At 45.0% G+C, this 23855-nt stretch overlaps 1 long non-coding RNA gene across 1 annotated transcript; it reads left to right on the top strand.

The window, feature by feature from the left end:
• Positions 1 to 21169: 21169 nt before the first annotated feature.
• Positions 21170 to 23076, top strand: LOC130679829 (uncharacterized). The gene is made up of 2 exons (XR_008992786.1): positions 21170 to 21353; positions 21866 to 23076. It is a non-coding gene; the product is annotated as an uncharacterized LOC130679829 (long non-coding RNA).
• The last annotated feature ends 779 nt before the right edge of the window (positions 23077 to 23855 follow it).

Raw genomic sequence — 23855 nt, 5'->3', positions numbered from 1 at the left:
GTAAGTATAGTTTTATTATGTTGGTTGCTGTTTTTTTTTTTGGAATTATGTTTGAGATATTTGCAGTCACATTTATATAAAGTTTGGACTAGGTCTAGTTATGAAAGCCTTTGTTATAAGAGCATTTCCATAAGAAAATCGGATTTATATCACATTACCTCACTTAGAGCTTTTTGTTCCCTCCAAGAACATAATTTACCATATGTACAATGACTGTGCTATTTGGATTCCCATGGATATCTTTATCCAGCATTTTGTCAGAGGGGAAGTTGCCTTGTGAATAATCTGAAATAATTGAAATAATTGGAAGTATAACAAGAGTATAATTTAGAAACTCCCTTGTGCTTCTTTCTACTCTGCAAAATAAAATTATCACTGGATGCTTTCATGTTTTAAAATTTAAGCAGTCTTGGTAAATGAATCTTTTTTTCCAGATGTGCAGAGAGGCTAATATAAGGTGATTGATATCCCTAAAACAGGTGTTAAAAGATCTTTTTAAGCTTCCCAATGCATTTGCAATTTTCCCATGATAAGGTAGCAATTTGCAATATGGAGCTGATTACAGAAATCAGGGTATAGTTGAACTGTATTTTTAAAAGTTCATCATACTATTTCCTGTTCTTCTACTTCTTAAAATACATATAACATCATTATTAATGTTTTCAGATGTCTCTGAGATATTTGTAAGCTTGTTTTGATTTTAGTTGATAGGAATTGGCTCTTAAAGAAAGTCATTCATATATATGGTTCCCAGAATCCATTTTAGTATCTGACAAAATTTTGCATTCTTCATTTTTAGCATGGATTCTGCTCCATTTCTGCATTCAGATTTAGAAGTTACAGTGAAGTGAACTGAAAAGTGTGAGAAAGGGCTTGGGTAAAGCAAGCTGTAATTTTCCTCTTTAAGGAATATTTTTGAAGTGTCATCATTAGACTTCTGTTTTATATCCCCTATGGGGTGTGTGTTTTGTCAGTTACAAGATTTCAGACTCTGCAGTTAGAAATACATGGATATAAATACCAGTTCTATCATAAACTTACCAGGTGCGTGATCTTGGGAAAGTTTCCCTACCTTTATGTGAATGAAAATTTGGTCTCTACTTAGTAGGAACATAGTAAAGGATCAGTGAATGAAGTACTAGTTATTTAATATTTTTGAAATTTTATGGGGCATCTACCATTATTCCTCTCATCTTATCTTAGATGCTGCATTTAACATCACTCCTCACATTGTCAGGGTTCTTTAAAACAACAGAATCTATGCTTGCCAGTTTGAGCAGAAACAGAACTTATTAAAGGATGTTAGGTAGTTAAGCATGCAGCCAGAAACAGAGCCCAGTGTGCCATCCAGGTGGTTTTAGGGAAAATACCACTACATCGCTGACAAAGGTGAATCTACCCTGCTGCCCTCCGAAAGGCTGAGGCTTGCCTCCAGAGTCACCGCAGGACGGGTTTCCCATGGTTCCTCCTCAAGTCCCTCACTTCCAGAACTGAGTGCTGAGCAGAGCATCTGCTCCCACAGTAGGACCCTGACTTCGTAAAAGGCTGGGAAACAAGTTTTCTGGCTCTAACTTAGGGAAATAGAAAGAAATTCCTCAAAAGGTGCTGGGCAGGCTGAAAATAAGACAACACTCCCGGGACATTTTTGTTACAGTAGATTCATAAAGACAAAAATATATTCAAATTAAAACAAAGGTGACTTTGGTTTATTACTCCTTCAAATCATGTATTTTATTTTTAAGGTAGACTTTGGTGTATTTCAGACATATCTGTGTCCCTTGTCCTTATCATTCAAGTTTTGTCCATATATATATATCAGACATGGTGACTTTGTGAGCCATAAATACAAAACCTAAGCAAATTAAACCTAAGGGGATTAAAAACTCATTTTCCTCACCCTCAACCCTATGCTGGCTCTTCACTGGCTGATCTGGTTCTCTGCACAGAAATACTGAAATTCTTTTTCTCCTCCATGATGTGGAAACCTGCCAGTTTTTCCTTTCTGATATTCTTTCCTTTACACACCATTCTGGTTCTGTGATATTTTTCCTTTAGTCATCGTACTCTTCCCTAGCAGTCTAAATTGGGTCTCCGAAGATAACAAGCAAGCGAGTTCTGAGGAGTGCTATGCTTCAACTCGAAGAAACAGGGTTCTTTTTACAAAAATGAGCATTTCTAATTTTAAAAGACAGATACAAAAATGTTGAAAATTTAAAACCTAGAAAGTCTGAAAAGGAAAATAAATTTCCCTGAGTCATATCCTACAGAGTTGGCACTGTGAGGGGCTTCTTCCTAGTATTTTCTCTGCATGCATGCTTGGGATCGGGACGTCAGTCTAAGAGAGAAAGAGGGCAGTTGTTTATACGGAACCAGAATCATGCTGGGTATAATGTTAAATCCCACTTCATTTATGTCATAAACAGTTCCCCATGTCATTTAATAACAACTAATACTTATTGAGGTTTACTACATGATAATCCTCTTCTAAGCACTTTATAATTATTAAGTCAATCTTTTCAAGAGCCCCTAATATAAGTACTATAATTATCTACATTTGTTACATGAGGAAACTGAGTCACAGAACTATTTAAAAAGTCCATAATCACAAAACTAGAAAGTGATAGTTAGGTAGTTAGGATTCAAACCGTGATCTCACTCCAGAGTCTGTGGCTTTTAACAGTTATGCTATTGTCTTCTATCATTTTGAAACATGATTTATAATATCAACATGATATTCAGTCATAAATAGTATTGATATTGCTTTTTCCCTTAATGTTTTATTTGTGTGAACAGTTTCCCTGGCCATGACGGTGATTTGCAAACATAATATTTAATGGTCACATAATGTTCCTGTGTATGACTATTTGTATGAACCCTGAGGCTTTTCCAGTTTTTAAGATGGTAGACGATGCTTCAGTAGTGTCCCTGTCTGGGCTTGGGCTTCCTTGGGACTAGGGTCTTAACACCACAGCCAAGGCAAAAGGCCATGTTTCAGTAGTCTCTGCCAAAGAAGAAGGTGTGCCACAGTTTACATGGATAGGAGATAATTTTGACAAACTGATTTCTGGAAAGTCGAGAAATTTGATCACTGTGACCCACCTCCGAAGGCAGGCAAGCCACATACCTCTTATGGCCTGCATCCTGACTATCCCAGCATCCTGTTTTCATAGACAAAAAGGCAGATGAAATAAATGACTGGGAAAACCAGAAGGAAGGCAAAGAAAATATCAGAGTTGCTGCTGCAGCAGAGGGCAGGCAGCCTCAGGAGGAAGAGATCTCATCTCTGGAGACCCCATGGGGAGGCGCCTAGGCTGCAGTGGAAGGGGTACCTCTTGGTCTTTGCGATGATGATGAGTTGAAGTGGTAAAAGGAAACTGGTTCTTGCCCAGCTGCTTGGGAGTAGGGATACACAGGCCTGTGGGCTCTCCGGGGTCTCTGATCTAACATGCTATTTCCAGGGGCCCAGGTTTGTCTGACCCCAGCATTCCACAGGTCAGAGTTCATGCTCCAGCCTGGACCTTCCGGTTTGGGCAGAGGCCTCTGGGAAAACTCTCTTCTCAGCCGGGCATACCAGGAGGTTCAGGATTCTTTCCTACCTTAGAGTATTCAGTTATTGTCCTGACAATCTGGCTATTTAAAAGATTTTTTTAGTGTTTATTCAGCATTTTTAGTCTTTCATACTGAGAGGGCTTCTTCTGACATCAAGTCTGCCTTATTGGAAGAATTGAGAATTAAGTCCTTTTTTTTTGCCTAACAGAGAAAGTAACAAGTTTTAAGTCTTATGTGGTTAACTTTAGAAGTTAAACTCAGGTCAAGTCAGTTTTCTATATCATAGTAATGAGCAGGGAAATATGTTAAAAAGTAGCAGTAGCTGTTTGGGTCTCTTAATAGTGTCAAGGGATCTGTGCTAAATTCTTTCCAGAGAAGATCTCATTTAATCCACTGTCCCTGTTCTTTAAGGTAGATACTGTCATTCCCTTGGCAAAGGCGGGGATGCCGAGGCGTGGAGAGGCTCCAGTAGTTTGCTCAAGATCACACGACTGACAGGCAGTTCACAGTGGTGACGTTCTGTCCTCAAGAATGGTTAAATTATGTTTGATCAGTATTGTTTAGGTCTGGTACATTGCTCTTACAGAAGAGAGAAAAATGTGTAATACATCTCAAATTTCCATTTAAATTGTGTTGTTGCAGTTATAAACATAAGCATATCAAAGGAATACTGAAGGCAGTTGACCTCGCTTTCTTAACTACTTTGCCTCCTCTAAGAAAACTTGCTCTTAGAATACCTCCCAAGGATTTTTCTGGCAATCAAATCCCTAGACACATTTGTCAGCCTGGATGAGAAGGGAAACTTTGGCCAAGGACTTTAGAGATGAATTGCTAGATGTGCAGACCTTTTGTTTCATAATTCATCCCAAAACACTTCTCTCCCACAATGTCTGGTATTCGGTTTTAGTGTCTATATAAATACACCTCTCTGAAAGTTTTTATTTTTTAATTTTTTTCCAGTTAAATGTTATGAATCAGACATGGCAAATGTGATTTCTTAGTACAGTGATTTCACAGGATGAAGGTTTAAGTACTACTTTCTGAAGTAGTGAGTGTTTACAGTGAACCTTCTTTTCTGTGTATGACATTGTATCCTGTTTGCCAGGTTTATGATATAGAAACTATAATATATATTTGTTTTTCTCACGTTTTCATTCTCCTAAAGTAACTAATCCATTTTCCCCTAGAGTAACCAGTCTCTGTTGGTCTAGGAAAATCAGGCAAAAGGTTTTTGAAAAGACACTCTACCCAAACTCACAAGTAGGCCATTTTCCTGGCATTTTCATTCCCTCTGTGCCAGGCTGGTAATGGAGACCTGTGTCACCACCTCCCAGATACCCACTGGCACCCTTATGGTCTTCTGCCCTCCAGAGCCTGGTACTTCGAAGGCCAGGCAGAAGAAAAGAGCCACCACTTTGGCACTTACCAGCCCACCCCTTCCCTAACTTGCATCTCAACAAGTCCTCTTTGTCCTGCAGGGTGGCCCCCTTTCCCTGCCTCTGGCTAGCCTCAAGGAGAGGTAAGGGAGTCCAGGACTCACTGGGGTCCTCTGCCCTTCCTGTGCACTTGGGGGGGTAGGGGAGAGGAGAGCAAAACTGCCTTTTAATCCTTTTGTGAATGAATCCACAGCAGCAAAGAACCTGGTACACTGGTTTATGTCTCATTAAGTCATCCTGTTACACCAAACCTTATGTATATGCGGTACCTTAATTGTCTTAAGCTAAACTAGGAACCTCTTCTGGAAAGTGCTTGGTCTTTTTTATTTTCCAACTCTGTCATCAAGTAAACTAAGATATGTTTCTTAGTACCTGCCACCACCATTTTCTCATTTGTAAAATGACTAAAAGCCTCGTACCTTTATAGTAAGTCATGCATATAAATAGCATAAAATCCTCAGATTTCTGAAGGGTTCATGTGAATGTAAGATTCGGGAAATAAAGGTGTTGCTCACTCTTTACTTGTATTTCCCTAGGATAAGGGTAATTGAGCACCGTTCCTTCAGAAATTGAAAGACCCCAAAGGAAATATAAAACTAAGAAGTCAACCTCATTCCTCCCGCACTTGGCTCGGCTCTGCTGCACCGGTCTTGCCCCCCTCACCTTGTCCTTTCTTCCCAGCTGAGCTCCTGTAGTCTCTCAGGAGAAGGTGGGAACTTATTTCCGTGTAAGAATTTGTTTCTTCATTTCAGTGCTGGGAACAAAAATTGGAAACTCATTCACATTTGGAAATAATTTTGTCTCAGAACCTTTGGAAAAGGAGGTTAGAGCAGGATTTCTGAGGCAGAAGCTTAGACTTTTCCGTTGTTCTCTAAGTGCTGCCATGGGTCTCTTTTCTACGAGCATCAGTGTTCATTTTCAGATCCAGTAGGTGGAAATCAGCTTTTAATAACATCAGTGTCTGCTTTTGAATGGGATGATGCCAGTGCAGAAAGCTGGGTAGATAAAATGAAAGGCTTATTCTGTAATGTAATGCAGGTCTCCTCTAGTACCTGAAGGTAGAGCCTTCCTATGAAACCTTCATAAGCCAAAATGGTGTAAAGTGAAGGAGCAGTTGCCATGAATTTATATGTAAAAAATTTTTTAGCATTCCTAGGGCCAAAAAGTAACCTCTCTTAGTCTTTTCTGATACCTTAGGATACATGTTGCCAACATATGCACAAAATAAATTGAGGTTAAACACAGATGTTCACAGACCACCATTCAAAGCCATGGCGTCTTGATGCTGAGATGCTGAGTGCACTTCCCAGGGGAGGAACGTGGGGGCACCACTCTTGCTGCTCTGAGTGTGCGCTGCCTCTGACTCATTATAAAATAAATGATGAGCGCTATTTCACTTTTTGCCTTTCTTCATAAAAGTGAAAATCCTCTTCAGATTTCTTTTGGTTAGCAAAAACAGATACTAAGGTAGGTATTTCATAAAAGCAAAGTGGCATTAACTCAAACTTTGAAAAAGCAGTGGTACCTATAATCTAAAACTAAAGTTGGCACTAGGAGGTCCGGCTGAACATGCACAGGAATTACATGTAATTCCCCTAATCAGCTGCCGTGGCCGGAGGTGAATGTGCCGCCCCCGCGGGCATTCCTCAAGCAGCACGTGGCAGCTGGGTGAGTGTGGGCGCACTTGCCTTGTACTGGAGATAGATTGTCTTGTATTTGTTTTTCCTATTTAAAATTGATTCTTGAAATGTATGTAGTTGTTATTTGTTTACAATAATGTTCTTCTAACAGTACTGTTAGATCTTTATTAGATTTTCTTCTTTCACTGGCACTAGTTCTGCATTTATCTATCCCAGTACTTCTCAAATTCAACTCAGCGTTCCATTCATCAGAGCTAAATAAAACACCTAAGTAATATATTCTAATCTGCCGGCCCTTGATGTGAACCTATGGAAGTTAAATATAATGTGTGCACTGTGGTCTTTGGTGTTACCTTAAAGACACCGTAGTAATAGTCTTTAAGATACAGTAATGTGAGAATTAAAAAATTATTACATTCTTAGATGTTAGTAAGTTTTCTGCAGAAGTGTCTGGATACTTCAAAAGCTTTGCTGTATTTCATAATTGAACAAGTCACCATCATAGGTATGTTAACACATTTACAGAATCTAGGAAATGACAGGACTTATCAGTGAGGATTGGGGCATGGACTTAGAAATCAGCAGATGTGGTGTGAAAGCTCAAACCCTGCACATGCTGGCTGTGGGACCTCAAGAAAAACACATCTCCGAGACTGTTCATTCCTCTGTATGTTAAAAGTATTATTTACCTTATGGTTATGGTAATGATAAAGTCAGTTAATATATGAGAAGTACTTGGAATATAGTAAATGCTAAATAATCGGTTACTCTTATCCCTGTGCCTATTCCTAATTCTGAACTTCCATTACTGGCACTTTATATTAGGTACTAAAAGGCTACCAAAGAAGACAATGGGATTAACGCCTGTGTCTTCAATGCTCCCTGCTCTGGCCACCATCACCTACTATCTCTGACGGCTGCTTAAATGTATGTCCAGTGCTTCCAGTGAGATCACAAATTCCTTGAAAACAGGATCATCTTATAATTTTATAATATACTTGACAATACCTGCAACATTGTTGGGGCATTAACCCAGCTATACAATGAGAGAATACCTTTAAAAATCTATTTAATGGACCATGGTGACAAGTGAAATGGTTATACTTGTGGAGAGCAGGAAGAGGTAGAGCTGAACCTGCTGGTCTCTCCTGACCCCTGCAGCCCTGGGCTCTGCCATCCTTCATAAACACATTAAGTGAGGGGATAAAAACAGAAGAGGACCATCAAACCTCAAACATACAAATGTCTTGTGGGGTGGTCAGTTTTCAGTATGGTACCTACTTTTGAAGTCATATTTTTATACACAAGTTGTGTACAAACTCACACAGGACCAGATTGTGATCCTGATGTTTATGCTGCATCTGTAGAGTGATCGATTGCTTGCCAAAATATTCCTGCCAGCTGTTGCTAATGTTATAACTTCGTGATCTCCTGTAATTTGCTTTTGCCGTATTATAGCTTAAGGTTAATGCAACACAAACAACATTATTTAGGCTTGTGTCTTAGGGCCATGATGTTCTAATTTTGGGTGAAAATGACCGAATATATTGCTTTCTATGCTTTATTTCCTTTAGCTATTTCTCATTTTTCCCCATCCCAAGTTATCAAACATTCTGTAAAATTCAAAACTTATTTTTTCCAAACAGATGCCCTCAATTCTTTATTCCAGAGAAAAATGGAGGGGAGAGTATTTCTTATGTTGTAAAAAAAGAAAAAAGTGGACAGTCTACTCAGGGTTTCTGATAAAACTATAGCCGCCCTTTGGGATGAAGATCATCTTATGAGAAGTAAAGAAAAAGCAACTTCCATTATCTTCTCAGAATGAGCAAGGACAGGCTCAGGTTCTTTTTACTAACTGCTTTGAATTCCTGCTCCTTATTTTCTTGTTACCAACAGGCATTCCTGAAGATATTGGTGAAACGCAACCCTCCTTACCCATAATGACTCAGGAGACACAGGCCCATGCAAGAGACTTTATTATCTGAAGGAAAGAGTAGCTGCCCCAGATGGGGGTGGGGAGAGAGAGAGAGAGAGAGAGGGAGAGAGAGCAGGAAGAGCAGGGGACAGACAGAGACAGAGAGAGGGCAGTGAGACAGAGAGAGAGAGAGGGCAGCAGCGTGGTGCCTTTTATTGTGGATCCGCTTGGCCTGTTGCTTTGGGGGAGGGTCAGGATGTTTAGAGACAAGGTGAGGCAAGCCCTAGGCAAGCCCAGGTATAATTCTCACCAGCTTATGTGCTTGGGACCATGGGGTAAATGGAGGATAAATTACTATATTCTTATATTCCTCCCTTTTTGAAGGTTAGTCTTCAGTAACTGCTTCCTGCTGATTAGGGGCGATGAAGTTCATTTTTGTATTGATTTGGGGTCGTCCTCAGATGAGCCCTTGGTCTGCAGTGGCGATGGCATTTTCCAGGTTCAATAAGGATCATTGTCTTTGGAGAGGGGTTGGTAATCCTGTAATATAAGCTGGTTAAAGGTTTGGTTAGAAATTTTTTGCATTTGGGCTGATTGCTATGTTTACATAGGGTGGCTGAATTAATAGCATTTAGGGGGGACATGTGTAGGCAGAAAAGCGACCTGTAGGCAAAGGGAATCTTTGATGGTGCAATCTTTTTGACAGTTTGAAAGAGAAGAAAGGGCTGGTGTTGGGAAGATAGGTCTGGAGAGAGAATAAGTGTTGAGACCAGGGTTAACTGTTCGGAAAGAGTATAAAACCTAAATGTGATTTATTCCCACTAAGATGTTTAAACATTTTAACAGTAAGGTATTAACAAAGGGCCATGTAGTGGAAGCTGCTCAGGCTGAGAGTGGGGGTGGGGGAATTGATAAGGGCCTGGCTGTACCTGTTTGAGTTTTTTTAAACCTACCAATAAGAATAAGATATGTAAAGGAAAGATATAATGGGCTTAGGCGACGTCCAGGGAAGACTGTGAACCCTGTAGTACTCAGCCAATGAGGAACCAGGGGAGGGACTAGCGCACTAAGAGATAAATTATTGGTGTCAAACTCCCCAAGTGTGCCTGCCCACCAGACACCCGATCTTGCAAGACCATCACTAAAGCCTCGCTCCACTGTTCTCTTTGTCTCCCTGTCCACTTATTGAATTTAGACCAGTGAGTGTGCTTCTCACAATTTGGGGGCTCATCCAGGATTCTCTTGCCTGTGCAGGGTGGGAGCCCAAGCAGAGTGGGAAGACACGTCCGGCCCGGCTTTGAGTGGCCTGCTGTGTCTGGGCATCTCACCTTCGCACAGAAGCCAAGGAGAGACCTGAGACTGTTGTGTGGAGAAAGCGTGACTGACACAGGGGAGAAAATGCAGGCACCGCGGCAACCAGGTAACCACATGCATGAGCCAAGGTGGAAAATTGGGCTATAAGTACTGCCTTGGTGGTTGGGCATTTTTCAGAGGTCGAGTGTATGTAGCTGAGACGTGTAATCTCGGGGTGTGTGCAAGAAACTTCCATTATGGGTGTTAGGGTCCAGGACTCCAGGGTTTCCCCAGAGAACAAACCACACGGACATGGAGATGTAAATCCAAGCAAAGTCTTTATTCAGCCAACTAGCTGGGGCCGACAGCACCTCCCCTGACACACAGGCCGAGTCCGAGCTGCCGACCCCCAGGCAACTTTAGGTAGGGATATATAGGGTTTTCACAGCTGTTGCACCGAAGCCCGCGCATTTCTACAACCAATAATATTAAAACACATTCTATATTTTAACGAATGGAGTTGAAACGAGAACGCCCCGGTTACCTAACCGCTCCCCATAATCTCTAGCTCACACAAGCATGTCTTCGTGACTTATCACGGTTTATGTCCCAAGGCTACTGCCCACCTCTGGTTATCTAACTTAGGGCAGGTGTGTTAGCTTCGGGTAGTTTCTATGAAAACTGGGTGGTTCTTGCTCTAGGGTTTAGCTAGGTTTTATTAGTTCTTCTTCCTGACTTTTGATGCTCTTTGCACTTCTTTACATTTCCCCCCTTTTCTTGATCAGACTGAGGAATCTTCCACAGCGGCACCTAGGGCCTGATACTTTTGACGAAGGACCAGAAGTTGGACGGTGTTAATCCTCTCCCATACAAACTTAAGTAGCCTGTTTATTATGCACAGACCAATTGTAAGCAACAACAGCAGGATGACTAATGGCCCCGCAATGGCCAAGAGGAGGGTAGCGAACCAAGGCTTGTATTTGAACCAAGACTCAAACCAGCTTTCGTTACTCTCATATTCTTTACGCCTCGTTTCTAGATCTGTTTTTAGTTTGGCTAAGGAATCTCTGACTGCACCTGTCTTATCTACATAGAAACAACACTCTTCCTTTAGGGCTGCATACAGTCCACCTTCCTTTAAGAACAAGAGATCCAGGCCCCTTCGGTTTTGTAGGACCACCTCTGACAAGGAGGTGAGGGATTGCTCCAGGTCTGATATTGACTGTCGGAGTTGTTCTAGGTCTCTGTCGACTGCCAGCCTCAGGACTGTGAGCTCTTTTTCCTGAGTTACAAGGGCTGCGACCCCAGTGCCTGCCCCTGCTATCTCTAGGGAGAAGAGGGTCTCAATGGTCAGGGTGGTAACAACCTCCCTCTTGCTCCGGTGGGGGCTCAGCCTTTCTTCTCAATAAGAAAGGAGAGATTCATGAGAATGATACATTAGGCGAGGTAGAATGGCCACCAGCACACAAAACTCACTGTTAGCATTGAACACAGAGGTGGATAGGGCCGGAGTGAGGCCTGTCTTTGAGCAGAGCCATCAGCTCGAGGAGGGTATAATCTACTTTTCCTGCTCTCATGTGGTGTTAGCGTAGGAAGAGCATAACTGGTCCTGGGCCGTCGAGACTGTGCCTACACATGTACCAGCGACTGAAACCTGAGCGATCGTAAGTCCTCACGGTTTCCCGTCCCAGTAAGTGGGATGGGAGTTGCTGATAGTGTAGGAGCCATTTATCCTGATTGCCTCATAGAAGGGGGGTGAACCTGGGTAGCATAGCCAACAGGGATCGGTGAGGGAGGGAGTGGTGTGGTTAAGAGTCTCTGCTACTGCCTGCACCATTTCCCACATGGGGTTATCTGACTTGGAGGGACCCAGACCCGGTCCTCTTGTGGGCTCTGGAATCAGGGCTACAGCACCTACAAGAACCAGGGCTACAGCTACTAGCAGGGCTACAGGCCAGGCTATGGCGGCTCTGACTACTTGCCCCATGGCTATTACAGCTATGGCCCTGGCTACTACTACAGGTGGGTCCGGGGCATGCGTTCCGGCAGTTGGCCGGCGGATGTGGCCAGCGGTGCTCACCAGGGCACCCCTCGGGGAGCTGAGCCAGGCGTGAGGCACAGGTGTACGTCCGGTCGACATTTTCTCATCCCTTTGGCCCAGGTCCTTGTTCTGATTTGAAGGTTTCTGGGGATGTATAACTGGTTGCTGGAGATGTACAACCAGGTTGGGCCCTATGAAGACACTGCTGGGAGTTGACACGGCTAATTTGATGGTGAGGGTTGAGCCTTCATGCCCCCTATATTTATAGTACGCTAACCCCCATGTTAGTCCATTTATCCAGCGCGATACCTCAGTCTTTTTGCCCGTCTCGGTGAATTGAACTCTTACCCAATCCTGGTCCCTTCTGTCACAAGCTTTGTCCTTGTAAAGGGCCATAGGCACGTGACGAGGGATGCCTTGGTTGACATAAGAAAATTTGACAGCATCTTTTTTTGTAACTGGCCATCTCCAATCCCCATCGTTCGAGGTTACACAGTCTCATTTGGCACACCAGAAGTCTCTCTCCCACCCACATGACTTTCCTTTACCTGTTTCTGGGCAAGCATAAAATCCGTGGGAGCGAGCCAAGTTTGGAGGGATGGTTCGGTAACCGTGGTTGATCTGTCGAAGGCAGAAAAACAGGTCAGGCCACCAGGTTCCGAGTGGCGCAGTGTGTTCTGTGGTGCTGATGACCTCCCCAGTTCCGCTGTTAACCAGCATCCAGGTCAGGTCTCATGGCTGATGGGGTTTGGTTCCTTCGAGCTGGGGAATGATGCTTGCCCCCAGCTCCACAGATGTGGTTCCCTTGAAGGTCCACATTAAGGTGCTTATCAGAAGGATCTCCTTCATCTTCGGCTTAGGTGTAGTTTTAGGGGATTCACAGGATGCTGCTGCACCTTCCACTCTGAGGTACTCTGAGGTAGAGCCTTCCAAATGTGGGTGTAGTGCACCCATGGAGCGATACCATCAACCTTGAGAGCAGTGGGGGTGGTAAACAATACAACATAAGATCCCTTCCACCTGGGTTCGAGAGTCTTTACTTGGTGTCTCTTGACCCATACCATATCCCCTGGGACTATGCCATGTTCCGGGCTCGGAATTTTTCCGCCCTCGTAATATGCTCTGATCAGGGGCCAGATTTTCTGCTGCACTTTAGCAAGAGCTTGCAACACATTCAGAAAGTCAGGGGCCGGGTCCTCTGCACTGGGAAGCTGCACTCGCTGAGTTATGGGTGGAGGGGCTCCATACATTATCTCAAATGGAGTTAAACCATGTACATAGGGGGAGTTCCGAGCGCGGAAGATGGCTAAGGGAAGGAGGGTCACCCAGTCTCCGCTAGTCTCTAATACCAATTTAGAAAGGGTCTCCTTCAAGGTCCGATTCATTCTCTCTACCTGCCCAGAGCTTTGTGGGTTGTAAGCACAATGTAACTTCCAATCTATCCCCAAAGCCAGGGCTAGTCCCTGCAGGATTTTGCTAATGAAAGCTGGGCCATTATCGGAACCTATGGCTTCAGGGACCCCATATCTGGGGATGATCTCTTCAATTATTTTTTTTGCTACCACCTGGCTGGTTTCATGCTTGGTTGGAAAAGCCTCCACCCACCCTGAGAAGGTATCCACCATAACCAGCAAATACTTATATCCATACTTCCCTGGTTTTACTTTGGTGAAGTCTATTTCCCAGTTCCTCCCTGGAGCCCTCCCCCTTTCCCGAATACCTGCCGGGTGCGGCCCTCTTGGGGCTGGTCTTAACATTGCACAGCTACTGCATTCTTTCATGATCTGACGAGCTGCCTCATTCTGGTGGGGAAACACCAACTGCGCAGACTGGAAAAGGCTGAGAGGCTTTTTCCAGCCTAGATGGGTGGACTTATGCAGGTTAGCAAGCATGTACTATCCTAATGCTTCTGGCAGAATCAATCTACCTTCTTGGTCCCTACCCCAATTTCTTTCCCCAAACACTTTCCCCGAGACTTGTTTCCTAATCCACTCGAGGTCCTGAGGGGAATACTCAGGTTTGGGTGGCAGGGCAGGCAGTTCAGGTATGGGTATCTCGAGGGCTGCAAGTACAAGGGAGTCCGAGAGGGCCGCCCTCCTAGCTCCCACATCAGCATGGTTGTGGCCGATGGTCTCAGGTGTCTTCTTTGGTTGGTGGCCCGGTACATGTATAACTGCTACTGCCTTTGGTTTTTCGATAGCAGCTAGTAGTCTTTGGACTTCTTATAGATTCCTCAGTTCCTTTCCTTCCGCAGAACGGAATCCTCTTTCTCGGTAGATGGCACCGTGGACATGGACAGTGCCCAAGGCATACCTGCTATCTGTGTAGATGTTGGCCCGCTTGCCTTCTGCTCTTTCCAGGGCCTCAGCGAGAGCAATAAGTTCCACTTTCTGTGCTGAAGTGCCAGGGGGCAGAGCTGCGCTCCAGACAACTTCCCCTTCATGGGTCACTACCGCTGCCCCTGCTCTCCTGACCCCTTCCTGCACAAAGCTGCTCCCATCTGTGTACCAATTTAGCTCACAGTTTGGTAATGGTGTGTCTTTCAGGTCTGCTCACACCTGGATAATTCTGGAAAGGATGTCTTTACAGTCATGGATGGGGGTCAACAGATCTGGGTCCGGCAGAAGGGTGACAGGATTTAGGGCCACCAGGTCAGAGAAGGCAATTCGTGGAGAATCTAGTAGGAGCCCTTGGTAGTGGGTGAGTCTTGCATTCGTCATCCATTTTCCTGGAGGATGCCCGAGGATCCCCTCTACAGTATGTGGGGCTGTTACCCTCAGGTTCTGGCCAAAAGTCAGCTTGTCTGCCTCTTTTACTAGTAGAGCGATGGCTGCTAGGATATGCAGACAAGGTGGCCACCCAGAGGCCACTGGGTCTAGCCGCTTGGACAAATAGGCAACAGGTCTTTTCTACGGGCCCAGCTGCTGAGCCAGGACTCCTTTAGCCACTCTCTTTTTATCATCTACAAACAGGATGAAGGGTTTTTCTGGGTCTGGCAGAGATAGGGCGGGGGCCCGAAGGAGGGCTTCTTTTAGCCTGTCAAAAGCCTCTTGTTGTTTCTGATTCCACTGCCAGCCCGGCCCTTCTTTGGTCGCCTCATATAGCAGTCGGGCTATTTCTGCGTACCCTGGAATCCAGAGCCTGCAGAACCCGGCTGAGCCAAGAAATTCCCTCACTTCCCGGGGTGAGGAAGGGACGAGGATAGTCAGGATAGTTTGTTTCATGGTCTGCGTGAGCCACCTGGCTCCATTAGATATCTTGTACCCCAGGTAGACCACTGACCTCTGACCGATGTGGGCTTTCTTGGCGCTGGCTCGATATCTCAGTTCGCCTAGTTCAGCCAGCAAGTTCCCCGTGGCTTCTTTGCACCCCTCATGGGTTTCTGTGGCCAGCAACAGGTCATCCACAAACTGCAGCAGTGTCACGTGGGGGTGGCTCCTGCGAAAGGGCTCCAGGTCCTGGCTTAGGGCTTCATTGAATAAGGTGGGAGAGTTCTTGAAGCCCTGTGGCAGTCTAATCCAGGTAAGCTGCCCTGTTCTTCCTCTCTCTGGCTCCTGCCACTCAAAGGCAAACAAAGGCTAACTTCAGAGAGTGGGATACTGAAGAAGGCATCTTTCAGGTCCAGAGTAGTATACCACACATGTGAGGGTGGCAGGTGGCTGAGTAGGGTGTAAGGGTTGGGCGCTGTAGGGTGGATGTCTTCTATCCTTTCATTGACCTTTTGCAAGTCCTGCACCGGTCTGTAATTTCCACTGCCAGGCTTCCTTACTGGAAGCAGGGGCGTATTCCATGCAGATCGGCAGGGTTTAAGGATTCCTGTCTCCAACAGTCTGTGGATATGGGGTGCTATCCCTTTCCTAGCCTCTTCCGGTATTGGATACTGCCGGACCCGGAGTAGGGCCGCGGCTTTGAGTTGAACAACAACTGGGGGCAAATGTTTGGCGAGACCAATTCCTCCGGTTTTGGCCCATGCGGAAGGGAACCTCTGCAACTAAAAGTCAATTTCTCCCTGTTCTCCCTGGCCCCCTCTTCTTGATCCACCTGAAACAGACGATGTTCAAAATGGATGCACGCCCCGACCTTGGTTAGTAAGTCTCTGCCCAGCAACGGTGCGGGGCTCTCGGGTACGACCAGAAATGAGTGAGCGACCTGATGCCTTCCTAGGTCCACTTTTCTGTTAGTAGTCCAGGCATATCTCTTGGACCCTGTCACTCTCTGGACTATACTTGTGCGTCCTGGGTTCAGGGGACCATGGGCTTGGTTGAGAACTGAATATTGTGCCCCAGTATCTACCATGAACCCAATGGGAGTCCCCTCCATGCACAGGGTTAACCAGGACTCAGGGAGGGGTGTCGAGCCCCATCCCCATCAATTCTCCTCTCCTAGGTGTAGGGTCTTAATGGGGTTCCCTCCTCCTTGTTCTCTCCTTTTGGGGCACTCCCTCTTCCAGTGCCCATATCTCTTACACAGGGCACATTGATCTCGTCCTAGTCGGGATTGGCGGGGTTCCATTCTTTGAGATGATCTAGGGCTCTCCTTCACCCCGGCCAGGAATATCCTGGCCACCTCCTCTCTCTGCTTCTTGTTCTCCCTCCTCTGAAATTCTCTGTCTTCTTTACTATTTTTCTCCTGCATTTCCCATTTCTCTTTCCTCAGCCTTTCCTCTCTGTCTTCTGGAGTTTCCCTAGCATTGAAGACCTTCTCCGCTTGCTGCAGCATTTCTCTAATAGAGATCTCATCCAGGTCATCCCGCTTGTGGAGTTTCCTCCGAATATCGGGGGCTGCCTGGTTGATGAATGAGAGGACTACAGCTGATCTATGTTCCTCTGCTTCTGGGTTTATGGGGGTATATTGCCTGTAAGCATCAAACAGCCTTTCCAGATATGCGGCCAGGCTTTCCATTTCCCCCTGAACAATAGTTTTTACTTTAGCCAGGTTAGTGGGCCGCCTGGAAACCAGTCATCAGAGTCTGGCGGTAGACCCGGAGAAGCTCTTTACCTTCTGCAGTCCCAAAGTCCCAATTAGGGCGTGCAAGTGGGAACGCCTCGTCGATGATGGGCTGGAGGGTAGTGAGTCTTCCATTTTCTCTGAGGACATTTTTCCTCGCTTCATTGAGGATACGCTCTCGCTCTTCCATTGTGAAGAGGGTGCGGAGCAATTGCTGGCAGTCATCCCATGTGGGACAATGGGTAAACATAATGGACTCTACCAGACCTATAAGACACTTGGGGTCTTCTGAGAAGGGAGGGTTCTGAGTCCTCCAATTATAGAGGTCACTAGATGAAAAGGGCCAGTACTGATATTGTTGAGCTCCGTCCGGACTGCCTGCACCGATGGCACGCACAGGCAGGACCAGCACTGCTCCTTCTGAGATGGAGGGGGCAGCCTCCCCTTCTTGTTCCCTGGCCCCCCGAGGCCTTAACTGCATTCCCCCCACTCTCCCTGGCCTCCTGTCTTCTTTTGCTGAAGAATCTGGAGAAGCTGCGGCCGCCTGGTCCCTGCTGGGCTCCCCAACCTCGTTTTCTACCCCCTCGGCAGCTTCACCCCCTCCCTCCCACGGAGCCACATATGGGGTTGGTCACTCAATCGACAGAGGGGGGTAGAGGGGAGAACTGTCAGGGAGAACAGGTGGCGCACTCAGGTGCACAGGGTTTCTGGCCCTGTGATCAGAGGGTTTTAATTCTTCCTGGGCAACTAGGATGGAGGTCTTTAGTGGGTCGGTGTGAGGTTTCCCCACCATGAGGGGCCTCAGCCAGGAAGGAGGATTCTCAGCCAGGTTTTCCCAGACAAGGATATAGGGAAATTGGTCAGGGTGGCCCTCAGGGTCTGGCCGGGAGATAATGGCCTTGACTTTGCTGATAAGGTCCAGGGAAAGGGACCCCTGGGTCGGCCAGCCTACTCCAAAGGAAGGCCACTCGGCCAAGCAAAAGGTGTCAAGCTTGCCTTTCTTGATGCCAAGGCCCATATTTAAGGCCAGTTCCTTGACCTTCGGGAAATGGGAAAGGATCAGACCTTTAGGAGTAGCCTGAGTCTGGCCCATAATGAAAAATACGAGGAAGACAAAGGTGAAGGATAGAGATGCCACTTAAAACAAGACGACTGGTGTATGTGCTTGTGAACGGGTGCCTGTCGTTGCACAGTTTTTTTCTTCTGCGGGGGACGCGAATTTATCTGGGATTCATGGCTGTGACCCCCTTGTCCTGTTACAGGAGTCTTCTAGCAGCGGGTGCCCTAATGGCTCTTAGTTGCCCGACCCGTGCCCATGGGGAATGATTTAGTGGCAGAAAGGAGGAACGGAAAGAACAGGAGAACCTCAGAATAGGGGAAACTTAAAATGAAAAGCACAGAAAGAAATATAAACCAAAACCAAAACACAATAAAACAATCAACGATAACACTAAACACACACACCACATCTGATCGCACTCGCTCAGACCGGTCCTTCTCTCACTCTGGTGCGCACCACCACACTCACCACTTTCAGGATCCTCAAAAACTCTCGTGACTCTCCCGAAAGGCGTCCACTCGGACTGCCACAGGGTGACGAGCTCAATCTTTTCCTCCTCGGGCACCAGGTTCCTGCCGATCGGACTTGCCTTCCTAAGGTCGAGTCACTCGGACCCTAGGGCCAGGATTGGTTACCTGGGCTTCACCCAGGGTCGCTAACCTGGGGGCCGGGACTACCAACCCGGACTTCCTCACTCGGGATCACTAACCCGAGACCAGACACGGGATGGCGACTCCCGCTTTACAGTGGATTTATGCAGACACGAGGGGGCGACCCTCGAATTACACTGCCCCATCCGGACAATTGGACCTTGCCTCCAGCCGTCCTTTGTTCTCAGGGAAGCTGCTTGGATCCCGGACCGGCCCCCAAAGTGTTAGGGTCCAGGACTCCGGGTTTTCCCCAGAGAACAAACCACACAGACATGAAGATGTAAATCCAAGCAAAGTCTTTATTCAGCCAGCTAGCTGGGGCCGACAGCACCTCCCCTGACACGCAGGCTGAGTCCGAGCTGCCGACCCCCAGGCAACTTTAGGTAGGGATTATATAGGGTTTTCACAGCCGTTGCACTGAAGCCCGCGCATTTCTACAAACAATATTAAAACACATTCTATATTTTAACCAATGGAGTTGAAACGAGAAGCCCCGGTTACCTAACCGCTTCCCGTAATCTCTAGCTCACACAAGCATGTCTTCGTGACTTATCACGGTTTATGTCCCGAGGCTACTGCCCACCTCTGGTTATCTAATTTAGGGCAGGCGTGTTAGCTTTGGGTAGTTTCTACAAAAACTGGGTGGTTGTTGCTCTAGGGTTTAGCTAGGTTTTATTAGTTCTTCTTCCTGACTTTTGATGCTCTTTGCACTTCTTTACAATGGGGGGTTGAGTACACAGGGAACTCAGACACAGGGACCTCTTGAAAGATGGGAAATACAAATTCTAAGCCTAGGGAAGCAGAGAAAGGGAACCAGATGAGCTCCCTTAGAATTCACCTCAGATAGCCTGCTGGGGTGAAGGTTACGGTACTGGGGGAACACCTCCTGTACCGGGTTAAGGACAAACAGAAGATGATCAAATTTTGTTGTTCTGTCTGGATTAAAGTTAGATCAGATGAAAACCGGGTTTGAGTTATTTTTTGGTGGTAATAAAGCCTCCAGTTCACCTGAGGAATGTGTTAGTTACCAAGGGCGCTTCCCCTATTTCCCCTCAACACCAGGGAAGGGAAAGCTAGGGAAAATAAAATACAAGAGACCTCCCAAGACAAGCCCTGGTGTTGGGACAGCCTTGTGTGTTTTCCTCAGTCCCTTTCCCCGCTGCAGCAGAGAGTTGAGAGGCGGGGACATGGCGGTGAGGTCTGAGTGAGAGTTTTGTTTGGAGTTACTCCTGGACAGAGAAAGTGAGGCCACCTCAGGAGGGAGGGGCGCCCTGGGAGGTTGGAGAGAGAAAGTTTTAAGTTAAAAAGTTGTGCACTTTGAGGGTGCTGGCGGCCTCGGAGAGAGGAGCGCCCCAGGGGTTGGGGGTTCCCGTTTTAAGGATTCTTTAGGTGTGGCTGGCACCTGGAGGTATAGACTTGTTAGGTGGTCTCAAGTATCTTTGATGAGACATTATATTTCTTATCAGTCTTCTGGGTAATTCTGCAAAATTAGTTTAACACAAGAAATTTACTGCTTTTAGTGCCCTCCCAGGATGGCAGCTTCCTGGTTTGGGAGCATATCAAGACTGGCTGCCCTTCTTCCAAGGGGGGCAGAGTTATTGTCTGTTTGCTAATGAGTAAGTTGAAAATCTTGCTTCTTGACCTCCTGGGTATTAAAATGCAATCTTTGGGATTAAATCCTTCCTGCCTTTTGCTATGTTGTTTATGGCTGCACCTGCATGCTAAATTGATTTCCTGGGTTACAGTCTATTTGGGGTCAGAAAGAAAAAAAAATAGCATATAGGTAAAGTTAAAAAAGAAAAGAGGCTGGGCCTGTATGATTAACATAATAAGGACAGGCTATGCTGAGGTACCCTCTCCTTTATCTGAGGAATATTCAAACATTCCAGGCCAAGTTGCTCCTGTCTTTTTGAGCATTTATTAATTAATTCTGGGTCTTTTTAGTGGACTTTCCTGGACTTTTTCTCTTTCCACCCTACTCATATCTATTTAACATTGGGACCCACTTTCTTGTCTCCCAACCTGTAGGTAAACCTAACATTTCCAGAATATCTCACCTGGCTTTAGCATATCTGCATATCAACAGGCATTCAGAAGTGGAAAGAAGTACGGCTTTAGTGCATTTGCAGCTTTCCTCAGGCAGAGAGAAGTTCATCTCTATATCAATGGGTAATTATCTAGGCAAGGAGGGCTATTCTATACCTGAGAGGTGAGGGGGAGGGCCGGTTTTTGGCTGATGCTAGAGCCTGAAAGAGAGAAATGGCCCCAGACCGCAGCTTGTGTGCAATAAATAGATTTTGAACTTATTTCTCCCTTTGACTGATTTCAGTTTTTAGAAGTATTTTTTCCTAAGATTTCCTCTCCCTGGACTTAACAATGTAAGAAGGACTTAGAGTTTTGAAAGGGCAAGCTCCCAGATCCTATTTCAGCCAATCGGAGTTTAGTCTCTCTCCAGTCAGCAAGAAGTACACCCACCACCCCTAGACCCTGCCAACTGACCAAAGCCACGACTCATCACCCCCCCAACTACCCCCAGGCCCAGCCAATCAGCCAGAGCCATGGCCATCACCCCGCCAAACCACCCTGGAAACCCACAAAACCTTTGTTCTGGGGAAAACACACTTTCTCTGGCATCTTGCCACTGCGTTGGTGTAGATGAGATTGAGCTCGAGCTAGCTCGAATAAAGGCTCTTTGCTTTTGCATCGGTGTTGGCTCCTTGGTGGTCTTCTGGGATTTGCGACTTTGGGCACAACATTTGGGGGCTCATCTGGGATCCCAGAGACCCCCACGACCCCCGACCCAGAGAGCCCTGTGCCGGCTGGTGAGTGCACTGTTACCTGTCTGTGTCTCACTGTTTTTGTTGACAAACAAGCCTGTATAAGCCTGTAGGAGCTCCAATCTATATCAGGGTCAGCATTGACTTAGGTAGATGCGCTGGCAGGTCGATGGACCAGGGGCCTTGGGAGACGTCCCTTGCCCCCGTCTGAAGGATGAGGTCCTCATCTGTGAGGAAAGTAGGCTGCCGCTGCAGTCCAACAGGCCCTCAACTTACTTTCAGTTTTGCCTCCGGGGCCACGGCAGATTCTTCTCTGTAGGCGCCTGTTTGTTGTTTGTCGTGTTTGTCTTAAGCCTTGTTGACAGAAGAAATGAGACAGACTCAGACGACCCCCTTCTCTCTCATGACAGACCATTTTTCTCAGATGTTAGGGAGAGAGTTCACAGTTTGAGCACGGATGTCAGGGAAAATTTTGTGTTTTCTGCACCTCGGAGTGGCCGTCCTTTAACGTTCGCTGGCTGCTGGAGGGAACATTTAATCCAACCACTCTTTTACAGGTTAAAGATATCAGGGGAAGAGCTAACAACCTCAGTGTGGAAGTCCAGAAGGGTCGGTGGCAGACTTTTTGTTCTAGTGAGTAGCCAGTTTTCAATGTTGGATGGCTGCCAGAGGGAACCTTATCTATGTCTCAGTCTGTATGTTTGTGTGTCTAAGTATGTAAATGAAAATATCTTTCAACCTCTGGATGGTATTAATGAAATTGATTTAAAGACAAGCGCTTGTGAAAATTGGGCATTCTAAAACTTCCAGAAAATCTGATAAAAAATGTTAAGCATTAATGCTAATTTGGGTTTGGCTGAGGCGTGCATGTCCTTATAGTTATCAGCTGCCAAAGTTTACTTAAAGTCATTTAAGTTGATGTTACCTGTTCAACATTTCAAGAAGATGCTTAAAGAAAAGCTTGACTTTGTCTAATGTTTAGTAAAAGTTTTCTAAGTAATCTAGCATGGTTGCTAAAAATAAGTAAACAAGTATAGCAAATAAACATCTTAAAAATAATACTGTATTAATGTATAACAGTGTATATATATGCAAACAGCCTGAGAATTTTTGTGGTAACCAAAATTTTTAAAGTTTGCTAAGTTATATAGACATATTTTGTGCCTAATGAGAAATTGTGTTGTAAAGCACATTTCCAAAAATGATAATATATGTTCATAGATGTATCAATCTGAAGAATGCTAGTGCAACAGTTTACAGTGGCCTTTTTTTCAGTGTTCACTGAAAGTTAAAGTATCAAATGATTTTAAGTTCTAATGAAAACTACTTAAATAAGGAAAACATTTCTCTATGCTAAAAGATGTATGTTTTAATAAGAGAAAGTATAAAGAATGAAAACTCGTCTGCATGCTAAAGAATGTGTTTTTTGATAAAAGAAATAACTTTGTTCTAAAGTACAGCTATTTATTTAAAGGGGGACAGAGACAGAGAGAGAGAGCAGTGTGGTGCAGCAGCGTGGTGCCTTTTGTTGTGGTGGATCCGCTCAACCTGTTGCTTTGGGGGAGGGTCAGAATGTTTAGAGATAAGGTGGGATAAACCCAGGCAAGCCCAGGCATAATTCTCACCAGCTTATGTGCTTGGGACCATGGGGCAAATGAAGAATAAATTACTATATTCTTACAGATATAGTCGTGCTATGTGAAATTAAAGCAAGTGAGTCTTGATATCAAGTGCACAGCAAAATTAGAATTTTGTTTCCAGTTAAAAATATTAAACAAAGTTTTCTTTAACTGTTAGTCTGCTCTTAATGTTGAAAGATTGCAAAAGGTTCTCTAATTGTTTTATCAAAGCAGTTTCTCATGCTTAAAGTCTCAGTGAGTTGCCAGAATATTTTTAAAAAATGAAATCTTAATATTAAAAAGACTAAAAGCTAAAGTTTGTTAACTGTGTAACCTTTATTTGCCTTTGAAATATTTTGTTATCATTCTGGTTAAATAGATAAGTATCGCTTCATAGCAACCTATACTCCTATTTAAGCAAGTGCCAAAAAAAAATGCAAAAAGGTGCTTTTACCTCTAGTTAACTCTGATATTTTCCATAGGGCCCCTGGAACATGTCAGAGGAATTTTATCTCATTGGAGAAAGTATTTGACTAATTTGGCTTATTTATCTTATATATATATATATTTACCAGGAAAGCACTGTCAAAGAGAATGATGCTAAACTTTGTTACTGAATGTTTTGTGTTACAGAAATATCCAAATTTTCTTATATCAACTCTTACAGTAAGTTCTCATCAAGTCTTTAACCATTGTCATTTGTAAGTCTTTTGTCATTTATAGTCACTGTTTTATTATTCCTAAACTAGTAAAGAACTAGATTTCAGCAGAACAGGTATTAGTTACATAAGATTACATAAACCAAAGAAAATGATTTTGTGTCTTTTTGTTTCATGTTGCTGATAAAGTGTTTTAAGCTTGTTCTCTTAAGCTGACAACAGTTTAGTAAATGACTATCTTTATAAGCAGAACTGAACCATTTATCTTT

The sequence above is a fragment of the Manis pentadactyla genome, chromosome 12, assembly GCF_030020395.1.
Source record: "Manis pentadactyla isolate mManPen7 chromosome 12, mManPen7.hap1, whole genome shotgun sequence".
In the NCBI taxonomy this organism is placed as follows: domain Eukaryota; kingdom Metazoa; phylum Chordata; class Mammalia; order Pholidota; family Manidae; genus Manis; species Manis pentadactyla.
The sequence above is the reverse complement of the archived record's forward strand: the minus strand, read 5'-3'. Positions and strand labels throughout refer to the sequence as shown.